Source organism: Camelus dromedarius, chromosome 5, assembly GCF_036321535.1.
Source record: "Camelus dromedarius isolate mCamDro1 chromosome 5, mCamDro1.pat, whole genome shotgun sequence".
Taxonomy (NCBI): Eukaryota; Metazoa; Chordata; class Mammalia; order Artiodactyla; family Camelidae; genus Camelus; species Camelus dromedarius.
Genome location: NC_087440.1, coordinates 71,171,931 through 71,191,807, shown reverse-complemented (window position 1 = coordinate 71,191,807; position 19,877 = coordinate 71,171,931). Strand labels below are relative to the sequence as shown.

Genomic DNA, 19,877 nt, shown 5'->3' with positions numbered 1-19,877 from the left:
TTTAGACACTTGAACTTTGCAGGGAGGCTGCGGGGATCCGGGAGTATCAGCTGGGCTGGTGCATCACACCTGCTCTGTGAGGCGGGTCTGCCCAGCCCGATGCACATGCAGCTGGAGCGGCGGCCGTCTAGGTCATTTACACAGCGTTCAGGTCCTCCTGCCTGCACTGTGGGACTGGGCAGGGAGGTCGCTTCTACTTTCGAAAAGAAAACTGAGGCTCCAAGAGGTAAAATGACCATCACACACTGGGCTTAGAGCTCAGGCCTTCTGCTTCATAGTCCTGTCCCCTTTTTTCTCACCCCCTCTTTCTTTGCAGTACAAATGCATTAGCAAAACCAGCTATTTAAAGGAACCCCGCAGCTAATCCTTGTGTAAGCGGAAAATCTTTAAGCAAAGCTAATAATCGCTGGGTAATCCAGCTGTTACATAATTCAAGCTTTTACAGTACAGCATCAGGGCTGAGGTCTTCTGGTCCCTACAAACCCTTCCATGTGGGGAGAAGCAGCCTATCCCTTTACCCTCACCCCTTCCCCCGCTCTCCCCAGCACCCCCCCCCAGCTTGGACTGCAGTTGGCGCCCCTGTTCTCAGTCTCCCCTATTTGATTATCAGCCCCTTGAGGGTAGGGTCCACTGCCTGTATTTGTTTTTGTGCCCCCAGCACGTAGCAGAGTGCCAAGTAAACAGCTAGTGCTCAATAAATATTGAGTAAAAATGAAAACTGGTTCATTTTACAGAAATTAGATTCAGAATGGAGATAAAAGAAAACCAAGAGCTTGATTTAAAGCTGGTAAAGGGAATGGAACAAAAATGAAAAATCACATTTATTGAGAGTTTCTTGTATGCCTGTCATTATACCAATTTGTTGAAAACAACTCAATTATGTAAATGGAATTGTATTTTGAATAATATTAGCTATTAAATAATAGTAAATCATAGTATAATAATGTAAGAACAATACTATTCTTACATTCTGGTAGGGTAACTTGTACAGAATAGATGAGCAGTATATTAAAGGCTACCTCGCTAGTATTATTAATAATTGCTAATATTTATTGCGAGCTTACCATGGGCCAGGTGCTGTGCCAACCTATTATTCAGACCTCCCAGGAACCTTATGAGGCTGGTTCTGTTACCACCTGTAATAAGCAGGGCACTGACCCTAGATTCTGATGCCACACTTATTTTGCTGCACACACTGTTATTCACACACACCTCCCTCCTGCCCCCCACCCCACCCACCCACCCACACACACACACACACACACACACACACACACAAGTGCCTGGTAGGGAAGTGGACAAAGGAGATTGCCCACAAGATCCTAACAAAGCAGACAAGGACTCAGTGCCCTCTCCTGAAGGGCTGTCAAATTAAAGGAGTCTCCAACCAAGATGCCCTTGCAAGTTTCCACCCTGTTTTGGGGGTATTTGGGTACAACTGGGCAAAATGATAGTGCATGAGTGAACCCAAGAAGAGAGTTGGAGAAGTAAAAATCCAAGACTTCAGCTTTGAGCAGTCCCCTGTATTTTCAGGGTACATGATCCTGTGAAAAGACCCCAGGTTTTAAAGCCGTTATCACTGACAACTTGGATCCCGGCCCTGCCACTTACCAACTGGCACTTTACCAATCTGAGCCTCAATTTCTCCATCTGGAAAATGGGACACCCAGGCTTCCTTTGTAGGTTTCTTGGAGGGATTAAGAAAGCTGTGTGTGCACATGGAAAATCTGGGAAAAGACACAAAATTCACACAAAACTTGGTAACAGTGGTTACTTTGGGGAAGCTGTCTATGGGACCAAGGACTAGGGGAGAAAGAATAACTTACTAGCCTAGACTCTTAAACTGTTTGACTCTTTTTGTTAGACATGTAAATATTACTTAAAAAATTGAAAAGTGAGAAAATACCGATATATATATGGGCTCAGTAAATGGCAAGCAATACAAGTCCCTTTAAAAGTTTTCTTCATCCTCCTGGACTGGGTAAAACCATCAGAAATGCACATCCTTGGTAATCCTGGGTCCAGCTACCCCCAGAGCCTGTGCTGAAAGCACCCCATTCTCCATTTCCTCAGCCTTCCCACTGTGTCCTGGCCCCATCCCCCCAAGACCCTCTCCCCAAAGAGCCCCTCTTCTCCAGCTTGTTTGGCTAATGTATTTGCAAACCAAATTAGGGGCTCTGGCTCAAAGGGAGGTCCCCAAGCCAGTTGCTAGATGCAAGGAATTAGATACCATCTAGTGCTCAAATCCGATTAGGTCCCATCCTGCCCCCCGCCCCTACATGCAAAAGCCCACTTTCTAATCAATTTTACAAAGGGCGCTCTGCAGATATACACTAATGGCATTGAGCTGAGATCTTTAAACCAAGCCTGCAAGAAGTCTGCAGAGATAAAATATACATAGTGTATGAAGGAGGAGGCCTGTCGCCACAGTGTCCTTCCCCTCAAAGAGAGAGGTCTTGGGGTGTAGCGGAGGCCGGGGTTGTCCACTACCGACAGCTGCCATCCCTGCTCCAGGAACACTGGCCTCAGCTTCTCTTTCTCCTTTCAGACTGGACCCCCACCCCAGCTCCTTGCTCTTGAAGTTCCTTGTCATTTAACCTTTACACACTGGAGGCCCAGTAAGTGGTCCAGTGACTGGTACCTTATGCTCTCTCTCCTAATTCTTGGTCCCACAGACAGCCTCCCCATGGTAACCAGTGCTACCAAGTGTTTTATGAATCCTGTATCTTTTCACAGATTTTCCATGTGCGTTCATGCAAGGCTTTCTTTTCTTTTTTCAGTGTTACACACATATATATTCTTTTTCACATTTTTTTCATTATAGGTTATTACAAGCTACTAAATATAGTTCCTTGTGCTATACAATAGGTCCTTGTTGTTTATCTGTTTTGTGTATAATAATTTGTATGTGCTAATCCCAAACCCCTAATTTATCCTCGCCGCCACTTTCTCCTTTGGCAGCCATAACTTTGTTTTCTATGTCTGTGAGTCTGTTTCTATTTTGAAAATAAGTTTATTTGTGTCATTTTTTTCAGATTCCACATACAAGTGATATCAAATGATATTTGTCTTTCTCTCACTGATTTACTTCACTTAGTAAGACAATCTCTAGGTCCATCCATTTTGCTGCAAATGGCATTGTTTTTTATGGCTGAGTAGTATTCCATTGTGTATGTATATATTATATATATTTGTATGTATATATTATATATGTCTATGTATATGTGTATATATATGGGGTGTGTGTATATGTATATATATGTGTGTGTGTGTGTTTGTGTATATATATATTTTTATATATATATAAAACCACATCTTCTTTATATATTCATCTGTCAATGGACATTTAAGTCCTGCATAGCTTTCTTATTCTTTCCAAGAAATCTGCAAGGGAAGCCTGGGAATCCCACTTTACAGATGGAGAAATCAAGGGTCAGATTGATTAAGTGCCAGTTGGTGAATGGTTTAACACCTGGTTCTATCACTTACTACCTGCATGGCCTGGAGCATTAATTCTCTGGGTCTCAGGCTATGCAACTGTATAACAGGAGTGATCACCATCTCCAAGGGTTAAAGAGATGTGCAGTATGCTCAGAACATTGCCTGGTTGGGACTCCTTGCTAAACAAAAGTTAGCTCTTACTTCTCTTCTCTACACTGCTACTCACGCCAAATTTCTTCACAGTCTCCAAATATTTTACAACTCTCACACCTTTATATGGAATGCCTTTTTCCTCTGCCTTCATGAAGTCTTCCCTGGCATTGTTCTCACTCCCTTCTCAAAGTTCCCCCAGCACATGGCTGGGTTCCTACTGTGTGCAGCACTGTGCATCCAGCAGCTGCTCTGTAAATGCTTGTGCTTTGAGGCATCATTTATTGGTTAAGTTCCTTGAGGGCAGGGATTGTCTTATTCATCAATGTGTCCTCAAAGAAGGTGCCTAATACATTTTTATGGAATGAACAAGAGAATGAACACGAATGAGGCCAGATGACTCAAGGTAAGGTAACTGCCACCTGGTTTTTTGCACTCTTTTGGGGCCAAGGCCTGATGGCCCCTCAAACCTGTCTTATGATTCAAGGGTACCGACTCTGCTCTGCAGACGTAACAGTATATGTGACCTGCATGCTAGGTGCTGCCTGGTGTCTGTCAGGGGCTGGGCAGCCAGGACCCACAGTCCAGCATCAATAGCCACCCAGCCAGGGGCTGCACCAGAGTTGTTCACAGGCCCTTTGCATAGCAGGTCAGGCTGGGAGGATCTGTCTTGCTTTGGAGAAGCAGTGAACTGGCTGCCTTCATCCACACTTGGCTCACTAGCTTTGGGCTGCCAGCAACTCTGTGCCCCATGCCAAGGTCATCAGGCAGTAACTTGCCCTCCTGGAGGCACCCAGACCCACTCTTCCAAGACAGCACAGTTCCCATCAATACTCACAACGAAGGCTTCAGGCTGAGTGTGAATCAGGTCACATGGCCCAGCTGGCCCTGCAGGACCTGGTGTGCACCCTGAACAGTCTGTGTGGCTGGCAGCTCTCAAATCCTCCCATCTAAAAAGAAGAAGTGGGAAGACTAGAACTCCAGTACCAAGGGATACCAAAACCAGGGTCATGGTGCAGGCTTCTGGGCTCCCAAGAAGGGAAGCCCCCCATCTCCACCTGCCACCAACTTTGGAACCATGGGATCAAGGGTCACACTGCATTCCAGCCTGAGAGAGCCAGGGGATCTAGGTTCTCATCTTGATCTGCAAAATGAAGCAAAAGTTACAACTGGTATCTCAGGAAGGGCTTCTCCCAGTGCAGTCTGGTGACCAACAGCATCAGTGTCACCTGATACTGATTGAGAGCTGCTGTTCTGTGAGCCACATCGTGAACACCTGGAAAACCCTCTGCAAAACCCTCTGCAAACAGAAAACGTGTTTTGACTCCTGGGGCCCCTGGCACATTAGTTTATCATTTGAAGAGTGAATCTCTCCTCACCTGATTCTCCCAACACCCATTGAGGGCAGGCAGACAAAGATTATTCATTTGCTCATTTACTGGAACCAACAATTATTTACTCTGTTTGAGATAATAGGTGCCAGGCACTGTCCAAGGTGCTGGAGACACTGCCGTGAACAGAACACAATCCCACTGAGGAAGAGGGTCCAGACAGACCGCATGTAAGCAAATAAACTAATACATGACAGGAGACACTCCCTACTCCCTTGTCCTGATTTATTTGTCTTCATAGTATTAATGGTTAACCACTGCATCATGTTTTGGAGAAGGATGAGGTGCCACTTTGACTAAAGGAGCTAAACGGGGATCTGGAGAGTTAGAAGAGAGGCACTCCAGGCAACAGAACAAGGTTTTAAAGCCCTTTTACAGATGAAATCAGCTAAGCATCAGAGAAGAGTCCAGAATACAGCTCTGATCCTAGCCTCAGCCCCGCCCACCACCCAGCTGGCTCTGAGACCCTGGACTTCTCCAGCCATCATGTCCCCCTTCTTTACCTCCCTCTCCTGCCCCTTCCCTACCAGGTAACTACCAAGGGCCGAACAGGGTCAGTTTGTCCACTCAGCTCTGTATACACAGAGCCTCTGGCCTGTGAATTTTTTCAGAGACCTTCAAGCATTTGAAATATGCAAAATATTATTAATTCTCAAATATAAAAAAGGAAAACAATGCAAAATCAAAAAAGTTTTAATGTTTAATTAAATGTCCACAAAGCATAACTTGATGTCAACTTGCCCTGTTAATGGTATATTCATAAACGTTTCATCACATCTAAAGATAATTGGTAGATTAAATTTTTTTTCAGTAAGAATTTCTGAGTTGGTTTAATAATTTCCAAGAAATCAGAGCCTATTGTAAATTCAATGAGTTATTTGCATCCCCAAAATTACAAATGGTTTTTAAACTTTCCAAATCTTTTTTACAATAAAAATTATATTAATGAGGCATTTAGTATGGATGCTTTGATATGGATTTGTGAAGATCTTAAAACAGCCTTGGCTGAGAGTGTGCAAGGCTCTGGGCTAAGCTATGAGGGCAGCAGCAGGGACAACGGTTCCACTGACCACAGGGAAGGGCCTGGCTCTCCCGGCAGGTAATGAGCACAGAGTGGAGTAAGATGCAAGAACGAGTGAGGAAATCGAGTTGGGGGAGTGTCTTCCAAGGTCCCACGGTGACAAGAGGAAGGCAGAGGGAAGGCTTGGCAGAGGAGGAGAGCTAAATTAACCTTGGTTTACCAATCCGATCACAGCAGGCCCTTGGAGATTCTAGGCGTTGTCCATTTCCCCCTCCCCTCTTGGATTCATTTGCTGAAGTTCACGGATGCCCCATCCCCAGGTTCACTAGGAAAAGCTGCCGGGCACATTCTACCCTCTTCTGATCACGCCCATCAGTTCAGCATCCAAGCTCCCAAACCACCGCACAAGGAAACTTAGAGGGCGGTTCATCCCACCCTCTGGGCATTGGGCCTTCTTCAAAAAAGTATTAATACTCAGAAAAATATCAGTCTGATTACTACACCTCATTTATCATCTCTGGGTTAGTGACCAACTTGGCCAACAGACCAGCTCATATGCTTGGCTCCAAATAACTTTTGTCTCTTAGGAAAGAAAGGTAAAAAAAAAAATTATCATTAAGGATATTCAAGAGGCTGGGCTGGAGCCAGAGATGACTCTGAGCACCAGGGGTCTGGAGGGGATGCCGAGCAAGAGGGAGGGGGAAGAAGAGAAGGGGGGGAGGAGAAGTAGGGGAAGGGAAGGAAATGAAGGGAAGGAAGGGAAGGAAGGGAAGGAGGGGGAAAGGAGGGAGAAAGGAGGGGAAGGAGGGGGAGGGGAGGGAAAGGGGAGGAGGAGGTGGGGGAGGGGAGAAGGACAGGAAAGAAAAAAGGGGAATGGGAGGGGGAAAGGGAGGAGGAGAGGGAGGGGAGGGGGAGGAGAAAAGGGAGGACAGAAGGAAGGAGAAGGGGGAGGGGAGAAGAAAGGGGAGGAGGAAGTGAAAATGGGGGAGGGGAGGAGGATGAGGAGGTGGGGAGGGTGAGAGGGAAGGGGAGAGTGAGAGGAAGAAGGCAGGACAGAAGGGAGGAGGGGGAGGGGGAGGGAGAGCAGGAGGGGAAGAGGCTGGGAGAGCTAAAAGACGTTTCCCCGTGGAGTTCTGCTGAAGTGGTGCAATTCATATGAAGAGGTAATTTCAGGGCATTCACTAAAAGATCATACCTAGTAGTCTGTCCTTTTCTTCAAAACATTTATTGGGTACTTCTGTGTTCTGGACACTGGCGGTGAAAATAAGGCCTGTGACCTCAGGCAGTTTTTATTGGGAGTGACATGATTAATAAGGATACAATATAATATAAACAATAGGATAAAACTAGAATTTAAGACAAATAATTTGAAAGTACTGTGTGGTGCAGGAACACATGTACGTGTGGTGTGTGTACACACGGATGCAGACACACTCCCGTGGCCACCTCTGTGGCAGGGGCGAGGCCGTGATGAGCACCGGCTGCTGAAGACAGACTCAGTCACAGGCGCGTGCACACACACTACTCTTCCTCTGTGGGTGCAGCTGCCTTGCTCACTTAGCAGACAGGCAGACAGCACGCCAGATACTTGGGCGCACCCAGCTTGCCCAAGCCACACCAATTATTGGACCCAGTTAGCAGGGCCTTGCTGCCTGTTACCACCTCCGCCCTCATCTGGAGCTCTCAGGGATCACCTCAGAGGGTGCCTGGCCATTCGTGCACCCAGTGAAACACAGCTGAGCTGGGTCTGTCACCAGCAAGTTTTCTGACGGACCAGGACATTTTAAGCCGATGTTCTGCTGCCTTTCCCTCTGGAAGGTGTGCACATTTTAGAAACACACAATATCTCTCTTCCTTAACTGGCATTCTCTTCCTCCCATTCCCTAATCTCCCCAGTTTTCCCTTTTGCCATCAATTTCAAATGACATGCCTCGTGAGGCCTCTGCTTCCTTTGTCCCTAAAGGATTCCCAGCCACAGAGTGGGAACCAGGATAGCATGGTGGGAAAGGGCATGGTTCTGGAGCACACCTGTCTGGGTTCAAATCCTGACTTCACACATGCCAGAAAGTAACGGGAACTCTCTGCGCAGATTTATCTGCAAAATGAGGTACCTGTTTCTAACTCATACCATGTGTATACAGAACTTAGTACCAACTCAGCACTGAGTAAGCACCCAGTACATGCAGCCTAATTAAGAACTCTCAGAAAGTTCTCGTTTGGATGTGCAGTTTGACTATGATGGTGCATGGAAGCTTCAACATGCACAGCTGCCCCTGTCATGGACAGGACACTTTCATGCTGCCAACAGCACAGTGGAGAGCAGGGAAGAGAGGTCCAAGAAGCCAAAATCAAGTATTTGCAAGGATGAGTTATGATAGAGGAAATTCTGAGGACCAGTGATGTCTCACCTGAGTCTCCAGGACAGTGTTTCCCACTGCCTGGTCCATAGAACCCAGTTGCATGGGATTTTAACAGGTATCTTGTTTGTTCCCTACACCCTCTCCCTCCACTCCCCCAACACATACATACACACAAAAATTTATTGTCACATAAATAAGCAAAACCCTTGACTGAACAAGTCAAATAGGTTTCTTTACTGCTGAACTTCTCAGAACCTTTAATAACACACTAACATGCACTGGAAGGTCTAAGACACAACTAGAGATAGAGTGTCCCCAATTTTATCTGATCGCCGTGATGATTAATCTATGTATCAACTTGACTGGACCACAAGGTGCCCAGATATTTGATCAAACATTGCTCTAGCTGTTTCTGTGAGGGTGTTTTGGGGCAAGATTAACATTTAAGTCGATAGACTGAGGAAAACACACTGCCCTCTCTAATATGGGTGGGCCTCACCCAATCAGTTGAAGGTTTAAATTGACCAAAAAAGCTGACCCTCTCCCAAGTAAGAAAGAACTCCTCCTGTCTGACTGCCTTCAAATCAGGACATCAGCTTTTTCCTGCCTTTGGACCCAAAATGAAACATCAGCTCTTCTTGGGTGTGGGGCCTGCTTGCCTTTGGACTGGAACTACACTACCCATTCTCCTGGTTCTCAGGCTTTTGGACCTGTTGACCCAACCTGAATATCTTAGGACTTGTCAGCATCCATAACTGCATGAGCCAATTCCTTAAAATCTCGTTATGTATATGTATGTGTGTAGGTGTCTATCTATATGTGTGATACACACACATACACACAAACAGACACATACACACAGACACACACACACAGTATTCGTTTTGTCTCTGGAGAACCCCGACTAATACAACCACAGAAACCTTTTTCTCCCGAGAGCATCTTGCAGTCCTTAGGTTCTACGAATGCTTTAAGGAATGCTGCAGTTGAGGGTCAGAATCTAAGAGCAGAGAATCTGTAGAACTCCGCTCCAATCTGCTGCTCAGAAAGTGGGGCTACCTACACCCTGGGGCACTCTCTGAAGTAATGTGTCACTGTGGTCCCTATTCACCATCGTCCCTTTAATCTGAAGTCTTCCAGGCTAAAAAGACTGGAGTGGGGATTAAGAAGGCATGCTCTTTCATGAATGACAATTCCCAGTCTGTTTCAGATCTTCCTTTTTTGTTCCCTTCCCCTTTGACACAAGACATTGAGCGCTTTTCTCCTCTCCATCCTCCCACGTGAATATCTGGGGCTGTGCCAGCCTCAAAAGTGGCCTGGCCCTGAACTGCCATCACCACAAAGGGTAACAGGAGTCTTTCTTCCCCAACAGGCAGCTGCTGACTCCTTGTAGGAGGCCAGACCTCAGGGCAGAATCTGGAATCCGGGGAGGGTGAGGACAGGGCTCACTGCATCACTTGGCCAAAGCACAGAAGAAATCTCCTACCCCTGCAACTTGAAATCAGCTACACTTTGAACAGCACAAAGAGCAGAGCACCAAGGGGGAAGGGGATTCCTGGGGTTCAGAGCGCCATCTCGTAGGAGCCTCCCCTTGAAAAACAGCAGTGGGGAACACTCATTTCTTGTGTCTGCGCTTGCTGTCCTCAGGTTCCCTACGGAACCTCTGGTCCAGGGTGAGGACACCTGGTTTCTGGGCTTTGTGTTCTAGGCAGCGGTTACCCATCTTTCAGGCTCATAGAAAAAACCCCACTCCACTTCACTACCACCAAATTTGGGAACCAAATCTGGGTTGACTATTTTGTCAGGTAAGAATGTTAAGGAAAAAAAAACCAGAAAACCTAGTATGACCATCATTTCATAAAAGAAAAGCCATTTAAAAAAAAGAAAGAAAGAAAAGCCATTTTAGCATCCCAAATGAGGAAGGCCATAGTTGGAGAGTAAAGGACGATCTTCCATTGGAGTGGATGCATTTGGAGGGCTCACTGTGATGCGCTTTCTTTCCTCATTTTGTTCTGAACTCTCACAGTCTCGAGACCAGTGTCTGAGGTCCATTTGCTACTAGTCAGGATTCTCTGTCCCTGTGCTCTGCCTTTCTCCTCCAATTATATTCTTGGCTTGCTATTTTCTTTTTCAAAACTTCTAAATCTCTACCTTTCCCAGAACGGTTGCTCCGAAAGTTTTCCCAGAAGCAAAATGCCAGGGGATGGCAGGACGAGAAAAGTGGAATTAAGTGCCCACTTTCAGGGCTCCCACCACCAGGCTAATTCTCAAGAGCAAATGATGTACTGGGGATCGGGAGGGGGTAAGGGTCCTCCTTCCCTTTTGCCTCCAGCGAGACCCTCCAAACGTCCGGCTCATTTGGCCCTCCTGGCCGAAGCAGCGTGGGTTCTGCTGGGTAATTTGCAGGTTTGGCTGGTAAGACGAGAAAGTTATAGGCATCTTGCTGGGCCATTATTTATTCTGCATGGAGCCGGGACTGAGCCTGACCCATGGCTGCCACAATTACCCAGGTTCCCCTGGATACCTCCATAAGCTCCCACCAAGTCTGCTCCGCGAAGTGGTGGCAGCTACTCAGGAGCAGCGGGGTGGGGGGGTGACTGTGAAGTCAGGAGACCGATTGTGACCAACCGGTATTTATACAGCCGGTGAGTGCTGTCCCTTTCCATGTGGTCACCTTGGGCATCTCTTCCCAGTTCCCAGTGATGCTGTCTTTGGTCAAAGCATTTTTAAAGCTCCTCTTGGGGACTGCCTTTAGAGCCAGGTTATCTGAGAAACTGAGTCACCTCCTCACTTTTCTTTGTAATCGAAAATTGCTTTGTCACTCAGCTAATTCCCTACACTTGCCTCCAAATGACCTTGGTGGCATTAAAAATTAAATCCACCCCCATAGGAAGATTTGCCACCGGCGAGCATATTCAGAGAAGGTGATGCAGACTCTGATGGCCCACCAAGGAGGACTGAGGGATCGCACTGCTATGATATACCTCTTAGGAAGTCAAATCTCACCATTGCTGGAGACTTGATTTCACCTAACCCTCACATGTACCCAATGAGCGGGGACACTATTATCCCCATTACACAGATGAGAAAACAGAGGCTTAGAGGCTAACTGACTAGTTAAGATGACAGATTTACCAAAGGGGCCATGCTCAGGTCTCAGACTCCACCACAGGGAGCTTCCTGTTGGATTGGTCAAAACACTCGATTTGTTTAAATCAAGATGTATGCGCTGATTAAAAAAACCCAAAAAAACAGCCGGCCAAGAAATTATCCAGTCCCCTCCCCTTGCAGACAGCCATGTGACCATTTTCTCCAAAATGATCAGCATCTGCTGTTTGGACCCGTCTGCAAAGAGACCAGACTAGAGCCAGGGAACAAGGATGGGCCTGGTGGTAACTCTGGTCCCCAACTTCTGACTTCAACAAGACACTCTGGAACCGCTGGGTCTCCACCTGGACAATGAGGATTAGAATAATCCCTCACTCACCTATACAATGGCATTGGTTCCCCCTACATCCCCTCAATAAAACAGCAGAGGCCGAGCTGTATAAAAAAGTGTAGGATGGCGGTGGGGAGATTGGGTTAGGCATCAGGTAGACCCTGATCTGAAGATGATGCCACTGTCCACTAGCTGATCAACCACACAGCCTCTCCGACCCTCAGTACAGTGAGGCATAGGAGAGCTTCTGTCCCAGTGGGTTGTTACAAGGATTCGATGAGCATGTGTATCTGGCACCTGGAAAAAAGCTGACTCTGAAGGAGATGTCCGACATTAAGGCCTCCCCACCCCAGGTGAAAACCCCCTTACTGAAGAGGGTGGTGCCCCGAGAGCCTGCTTCTTGGACTCCCTCCCCTGCAGCCTGCCTTCTCCCACCCCCTGGACCTGCCAAGGCAGTAAGCAGCAAAACAGGGAACACCCAGTTTCCTGATTGCCTTTGAATTCTGATGGTGTAAACAGTGACAAAAGGGAGACCCAAACAATTTCCAACCAGAATACAGGGGGAAACCATTTGTCATCCACAAGAGTGCCCAGCAGAGTGGAGCTTGAGACGGATCTGGGTTCAAATCCTGGCTTGGCCTTTTATGTGACTCTGTGACTTTGGGGATGCTACTCAACCTCTCTGAGCCTTGGTCTTCTCATCTGTCAAATGTGGAAAACATGTGTGCCTATTTTATAGACAATTAAGATTCAAAGACAAAAATAGGCAAGAGCATGCAGGGCTGGGCCTGGCACATAGTAAACATGTAGATATGTGTTAGCTACTAGGGTTACTGAACCAATTTTCCAAGCTGGCTCAGGAGGCATTGCCCCACGTTGGAAAGATCAGAATTAAAAATGTGAGATGATGTCCAATGTGGCCCCTTGCAGGTCTGCTCCCCACTGCATGAAATGAAGGGGCTTATTCCAGAGGACAAAGTGTACAATAGCATACTCAGTCCAAATAGGTCCCCTTTCCACTTACATACCTCTAGAGATGGAGAACTCACTGCTCAGTAGTCCACCTCTGAGTACCAAACATCCCATTCATCAAAGGCCCTCTCTTTTGCACAAAATTACTTTACCCCGAATAATTCATCTTAGAATTACTCTAAAGCCAGCAACCTCTGCCTTCTTAAAGAAAATATGGATCTGAGACAAAAACCTAGATTTCTAGGGCCAAAGCCAAACTCTATACATTTGCTGACACCCCAGATTGGGTACCTGGTACTTTAGCTATTTTGTGTGGGAAGAGTCAGACTGCAGGGGAGGAAATGTGGAGCTGATAGCACCAGAAGGTTCTAGTGCCTGGCCTGGCCCTGTGGGACCAGCCTGCCTGGTGCAGTGAATAGGATCTTGCCCTCTCTGAGGTCCTGGGTCTCCCTCTACAAGCCCCCTTTGGAGGCAGCTCCAGGACGGGAGGCCCCAGGCCCCACAGGCAACCTCTGGAGGCTGTGTCTCCCTGTGACCTTGAATCCGAAGGCCCTGCCAAAGGAATAACAATGAGAAATGTCACCAGACACAGCTCTCTTTGATGTGTCCCAACCTGGGGAATTGGTGTCAGAAGACACACAGAAAAGCCAGATGGTCTGTTCCAGGGTCACGGTCCACCATGGAGAGAAGCCCAGGGCCCCTTTCATGTCCTTTCCTGAGTCTGTCCGTGCCAGGGCGGCTGGAGTGGGAGGCCAGGAGGCCGAGGAGACACAAGATTAATGGCTTCTGAGGCAGGGGGGCAGCCACCCACTCATCTAGGCAAGATCCTCCAGCAACTCCCTGATCCTGGCTCTGCGAGGCGTGAAGTGGAGAAAGACTCTGAGGGGAGGGCAATCCTTGCCGACGCGGCAGAGCCCGGCTGCCTCATCCACTGTCAGAGCCACCCCTCGGGAGCCCAGCCTGCGGGCTGGTGGACTGCACCTGCTGCGGGCAGAGGTACTCACCTGGGCTTGATGAGCTGTGTACCACAGGGACGATGGGGGAGCAGGTGGGCAGGGAGCTGGGCAAGAACAGAGCCCCATTTCTGGAAGTCCGCCTGTCTGGAGCACTGGCTTCCCACTTTGTAGAAAGATCCCCCCTACCTTTTTTTAGGACCCTTTTTTATTTTGATAGTTTTCTTAGGAGTGTTTGTTAATTTGCTTATTTAGAGTCAGCTTCCTTAATTTTTTTTCTTTTCCTTTTTTTGCTTTTGGAGGAGGAGGTAATTAGGTTTGTTTGTTTGTTTATTTAACGGAGGTACTGGGATTGAAATCAGCACCTTGTGCATGCTAAGTATGCACTGTACAACTGAGCTATACCCTCTCCCCACACCCTTAACTTTTAAATTAAAATTATATTTTCATAGAGAACACATATTCACCAAAGAGATAAGGTCAAAAGAAAAATCTTTCCCAATTCCAGGATTCTCAAGCAGATTCCCCAGAGGTAACTCAAATGACAGTTTTTTGTGTCTCCTTCCAGAAGTTCCCAAAGAACATGCCCAGCATTTGGAACTTAAAAAGCCATAAATGTAATTTTATCATATATTCTGTCCAGCCATCTGCTTTTCCCCATTTAACTCTATGTTGTCTATATTTCCGTATCAGTCCATATGGACCTAGGAGGACCTCTTTTTAATATCAAAACATTTCTTGATCCTCCCTTGTCATAATCTGATATCTTTATTCTTCATTGGTTGGGAAAAATACATAATAATATTCACAATTTAGTCATACTTTGAAATGAATATGCATGTTTCCTTTCAATGACCACAGAATGTTTACAGAGACTGCATGGGACATGACTGACTATGAGATCCTGAGCATTTTACAAGCATTACTATATTAAATCTTCCCACAACCCAATAGGGGAAGGATTATTATTCCCATTTTTCAGATGACGCCAGCCTGGCACACGCATGTTAGGTGACTTGCTCAAGGCTGCACAGCAAGAGGGGCCAGAGTTGCCAGGTGAATTGAGACCCCTGAAGTGGGTCTTTCCTTTTGGCAAGAAGAGGTGCTTCTCTCAACCCAGCACAGACAGGCACTTCTGGATGCCTTTGTTCAGCTGCCCTCGGTGGGGAACTGGTGGCAGTCTCCTGAGTCATGTGCCCTCCTCAGGGGCAGCGCCCCCTTGCTGAGCCTGAGGTCAGCTGAGAGGTTCAGCTTGGGACCATGTTAACGTGCCAGGGAAAATGTCAGGAGGGTCAGTCCGGAGTTCTGAGCTATTTTAGGCAGACTTGGATTTGGTTCCTGGCTCTTTAAGAGGACCCACTTGTCACCTTGAGCAAGTCATTCAACCCATCTGGACCTCAGGTTCCTCTTCCATCAAGGGGGATAGGACCCCCGATTTTACTGAGGTGTTACCGTAAAGATAAAGATATGCCTGCAAGCACCCAATCAAATGCTACCACAGAGGTTCCCTTCCCCTCCATGGCCCCTCCAAGGTGATAATCTCCAGCACGCCCTGAAATCTAGTCACAGAGGCCTTCAGAGCCCAGTGACTCTGTGACATTCTCCCTCTAACATGTCCCTGCTGGCCAGAGACCCCGGCCTGCCCACACCCACACCCACACATCACCTGGCACCTTGAATCTGGGAAGACAGGGTCCCAGCACATCTCTGCTCCCACAGGCATCCTGAATTAGCCCCAGCAAGAGCAGGGCCTGGGTGCCCCTTCCTGGTTGTGCCTGCCGAGAGCTGTGGGGACCCACTAAGAACTGCAGCTACACCAGAAAGCCTTCTGAAGAGCTATCAAGCTCTAAATTCAGGCTGCATGGATAGGGCTGGCAGACAGAAACACAGTGGCATTTAGAGAACCAGGGCATGTGTTAGTCAGGGCGTTTGCTCCCAGTGTGAGTCAGGGCCTGGGACTCCTCAGTCCCTCTAGGCCCTGAATTCCTTGGAGACCCACTGCCTCTCCTCCCTTCCATGTGTGCCCTAGTGTGAATTAGAAAAACTAGGTGCAGACCTCACCCACTCCCTCAACTAGGCACTCTTGGTCAGTGAACAACTTGTGCAACTGTACAGGTGGCCCATTGGCAGTTCAACCCAATGCACATATTTTCTCAAAATGTATCCAAGCTTTTAGCTCATAATTTACTGAAGGCTCCTCCATGCCTAGCCCAGTGCTGCAAATTCACAAATAAATCAGGCCCAGGTCTTTAAGGGGATCAGGATGATGGCACAACTTTCACGGAGAGGTGGGAAGGAGGGTTTAATTCTCAAGGCTGCCTCCTCCTTGGCAAGGCCATTGCCAAGGGCATTTCTCTACAGACTAGGGATACAAAGAATGAAATGAGCCCCCAGTGATGAGATTATCCCCTGGCATCTAAGGCTGTGCAGACCTAGCCCTTACCCAGTGCATGCAGGCTTCTGTTCTCTTAACACTGAAAGAAGGCTGGGCTAGTTCAGGGCCTGTGTGTGACTGAGCCACTGAGCAGGGCCTCCTGATGCCAAAGGTCTGAGCTTGAAGCAATTTTCAGGTAACTGTCAGTGCAGAGACCTCCTCCAGGGCCAGAGCTGGTTGGGGCTCTCGGAACCAGCTGAACAGGAGATCTGGAGCATCTAGCACACGCTGGCCCTCTCCGGGGCCTCTGCTGTGTGGGGATCTGTGAGCCAGATGCTCTCAACTTCCCACTTTTCCTGCGGCTTCCCCAGCAACTGCAGCACAACCAGTGCAGCCCCAGCTCAAGCTGGTTACCGTGTGTGCGCTAACTTGGACGGTCTGGAATATTCCCTCAGCTCCCCAAACCAGAGGGGCCCTTGCCTTTGTGGGCACAATTGCACTACCATGATTGAAGGGACCCGCTACAGCCACTGCAGAGCCTCCCTTCACCCTGGAGCACGGCTTTTCTGAGCATCTGCTCTGTTTCTTTCCTGACTTCACCTGTGCCTGCCTCACCTGTTCAGCCATGTTGGCAGCTGTTGTGGTCCCAGCTCCTCTCCCGGCCTGGAGGCTTGAGTGCATCTCTCCACCAGGGCCTTTTCCCTTGGAAGGCTACTGTTTTCTGCTTCCTACTTTCAGCTACTGCAGTTAAACCCCATGTGCATGCGTCCCGCAGGGAAAAGCAATAACCTTACACTCTTAGGAGAAAACTCATGTTCTGCTATCTGGAAAGGTCATTAGTCTTGATAGAATTTGGATAGGGACACGCCTGTGGCTGTGAGGAAGAAATACTAAAAAGAGCCAAAATTTATTGAGCACTTACTGTGTATCAGTCTCTGCCTTAAGTACTTTATATCAGCCAATTTTGAATGTTTGTAGCTCTCCCCTGAGGGGGATCACTGGTTATGAGGAATCCAAAGCACAGAGAGATTAAGTAACTCATCCAGTGTCACAGAGCTGGGATGTCAGGCAGCCAGGCAGTGGAGTGGTGGTAAATGTTTACACCAGCTGAAGGAGGGGGACTGATTTATCTATTTCCATGGTGTAAATACTCCCATGTGGCCAGTTTCAAGCTACCGATGTGACATCACTGACGTTGTGCTTCTGTGAAGAGACGGGCACTAAAAACCCATCATACAGCATTCCCACCACACAGACATATTAGATGCAAATTGAGTTCAAGAACTTTTAAAGGTAGTGAAATATTCGAAGTCATGAGTTTTGAGTATGTACTAGCTTGGTTTTTAAGACAATGTATTTAAATGTAAGTTTACGTAATTTCATTTGTAATAATGGTTTGTGTTCAACCATCAGCTACAAAATTCCTAAGAATTTAATGGTCAGTTCTCCCAAGCCAGTCTGAGCTGGTTTCAGGATTTAGACTCAGTCTGGAGTCAGAGCTTTTCCTCCTAACCATTACCCTCTACTGCCCCAAGAAGGGCCTGGGTGCTCATCTACTCAGCCAGATCCGCTCTCGTGGATCGACAAGGTAGCAGATGCGGCAGGCCCCTCCTGGCCACTTTTTCCATGGCCTTCTACCTCCCTCTTACGCCTCTGGGAGTCCCCTTTACCCACACCTGACCTCCCCAGGTTAGCCCCACCAACATGCATGACATGCTTACTCTGTTCCAGATAGTGGGGACAGGGATGAGCTTCTACTCTAGGGGCTCAGGCTGTCGTGGGAAAAGATAAGTATGTATTCAAATCCAACAGGCTGTGACCCCATCAGGGGTACGGGCCAGACTGTAGCTGCAAAAAGAGAGATTAATTCCCCCTGGGAGGGGTCAGGGATGGCCTCACCCAGAGGGGAATCCATGAATAGAGTTTTAAAGGATAAATAGAAGTTTTCCAAGAAGACTGGGGGTTGGGGGATCAGCAATAGTACAGATAAGCACGAGTAGGTCTGAGGTGTCTATTTAGGTAGAAGTTGAGCAGACTGAGAAGGGGACTGGACAACGAAGGGGAGGGGAAGAATTGAAGATAAGCTCCGTAGCCCAGCTGGGGAGGTCCCTGTGTCGAGGGAGGGAAGAACAAGGAAGACGCATGGAGAAGCAGTTTGGAGGAAGATGCTACAATTCTGTTTTGCATGTGCTGGTGGGAGGTATACCCAGGAGCCCAAGTTGGACTCCAGCGTCGGACCCTGAGATTCAGACTCAGGAGTGGTTGGAGATCAGGAGATGAAAGGACAAGGGGAGGACGTGAGATGGGAGAAAATACAGCTTCAGCATACATTTATGACAGACTCAGAGGGAGGCATGAAGGGGATGCCTCTGGAGGTGGTCCTGGGCCCTTGGAGGATGACGATGGGAAGACCAAAAGTTCCCCCTGCCAGTGACACAGGCAGAGAAAGGATGGGGCCTCACTTACTGTGGCCTTCCTTCTCTCTGCCTTTTTAGGAACAAGTCACAGGGCCCAATTTTCCCTTCCACCTCCACCCTAAACTGAACTGTGTGTCCCACCCACACAGCTAAGAGGGGTTGTTCTGAAAGCTAGAGTTAGAAGGCAGAAATTCTAGATGCAGTGAGGGACATATAACACAGCAGCTGGAGTACAGGCACACAGCCAGACTGCCCCCGAGCAAATCCCAGCTTTGTCAGCTGTGTGACCTTGGGCAAGTGACCTAGCATCTCTGTACCTTAGTTTCCTTACCTGTGAAAGGGGGGTGGTAACAGAACTACTGCCTATTATGCCATTCACCCTAATAGGGTTATTGTGCGGAAGCAATGAATTAATACCTGAACTGTTCCAGACAAAGCCCAGCACCCAGTAAGTGCTCAATAAACATCAACGCCTGTTATTATTATTATTATTATTATTATTACAATTGCCAACCTCTGACTCTACCATTTATTTTCAGCTCTCTTGTCTCCCCAAAAACTTTTCTTCCATCAAACCTAAGACGATCCCCAAGGAGTTGAATGTCTTGGAGAAGAGACTTTAAACACGAGTTGGTCAGTCAGGGTCTGAAAATAGCACTAGCTGCTCCTGCCCATGCAGCAGCTAGAGGGCTGTCCTCAGACTGAGAGAGGCCTGGGTGCTGTCCAGCCTGGCTGGGGGTCAGGGCAAACCACGGAGGCAGTGAGCATCCTGCACGTGTTTGTGTGCGTCGGAGACGGGGCGAGGAGGAGGTTGTCACAACACACTAGGAAGCAACTGCAGTGATTAAAAAAAAAGCTTGGGGAAGAGGGTAATAGCTCGGTGGTAGAGAGTATGCTTAGCATGCAGAAGGTCCTGGGTTCAATCCCCAGTACCTCCATTTAAAAAATAAATAAGTAAAATAATAAATAAATAGCTTGGAGTGTGATTCCGAATGGCAGTTCCAAACCTAAGCTGCTTTCCGAAGCTGGATTCCTGCACTCACCCCTCCAGGATCCTGCATTTCTGCAGTCTCCCGGCTGGATTCCTGCACGTTCCTCCCACCTTCAGAAAGCTCTGTAGTGGACTGTAACCCATGAGGTGCAGTGCCATCGAAGGCCTGCAGGGGGCTCTAGAGCTCTTCCATTTCCCATCCTCTGGGCTGTGAGGGTACCACGCTTAAAACAATGGTTGTGTTTACCCAGGCTGACGTCTATGCTGCTCTGAGAGGTGAGTGAAGAGAAGCTGGGGTTCACTGATCCCCCATGGTGCACCCCAGTTCATCCATGCCCACAAATGACTGTATCAGGTTCAGCCCCTGG

At 47.9% G+C, this 19,877-nt stretch overlaps 1 protein-coding gene across 6 annotated transcripts in view; it reads right to left on the bottom strand.

The window, feature by feature from the left end:
- Nucleotides 1-19,877, bottom strand: part of ESRRB (estrogen related receptor beta) — a 155,777-nt gene that overhangs the window by 65,868 nt on the left and 70,032 nt on the right. For 2 of the 6 annotated variants that reach the window (XM_064486141.1, XM_064486143.1), the window contains exons 2-3: nt 4,430-4,541; nt 1,612-1,727 (exon numbers count right to left, since the gene is read on the bottom strand). The exons of 3 other annotated variants lie outside the window; for them this stretch is intronic. The gene's annotated coding sequence lies outside the window, so the exon portion shown is untranslated. The remainder of the gene's footprint in view (nt 1-1,611; nt 1,728-4,429; nt 4,542-19,877) is intronic. One more of the 6 variants, XM_064486142.1, reaches the window with a different exon arrangement.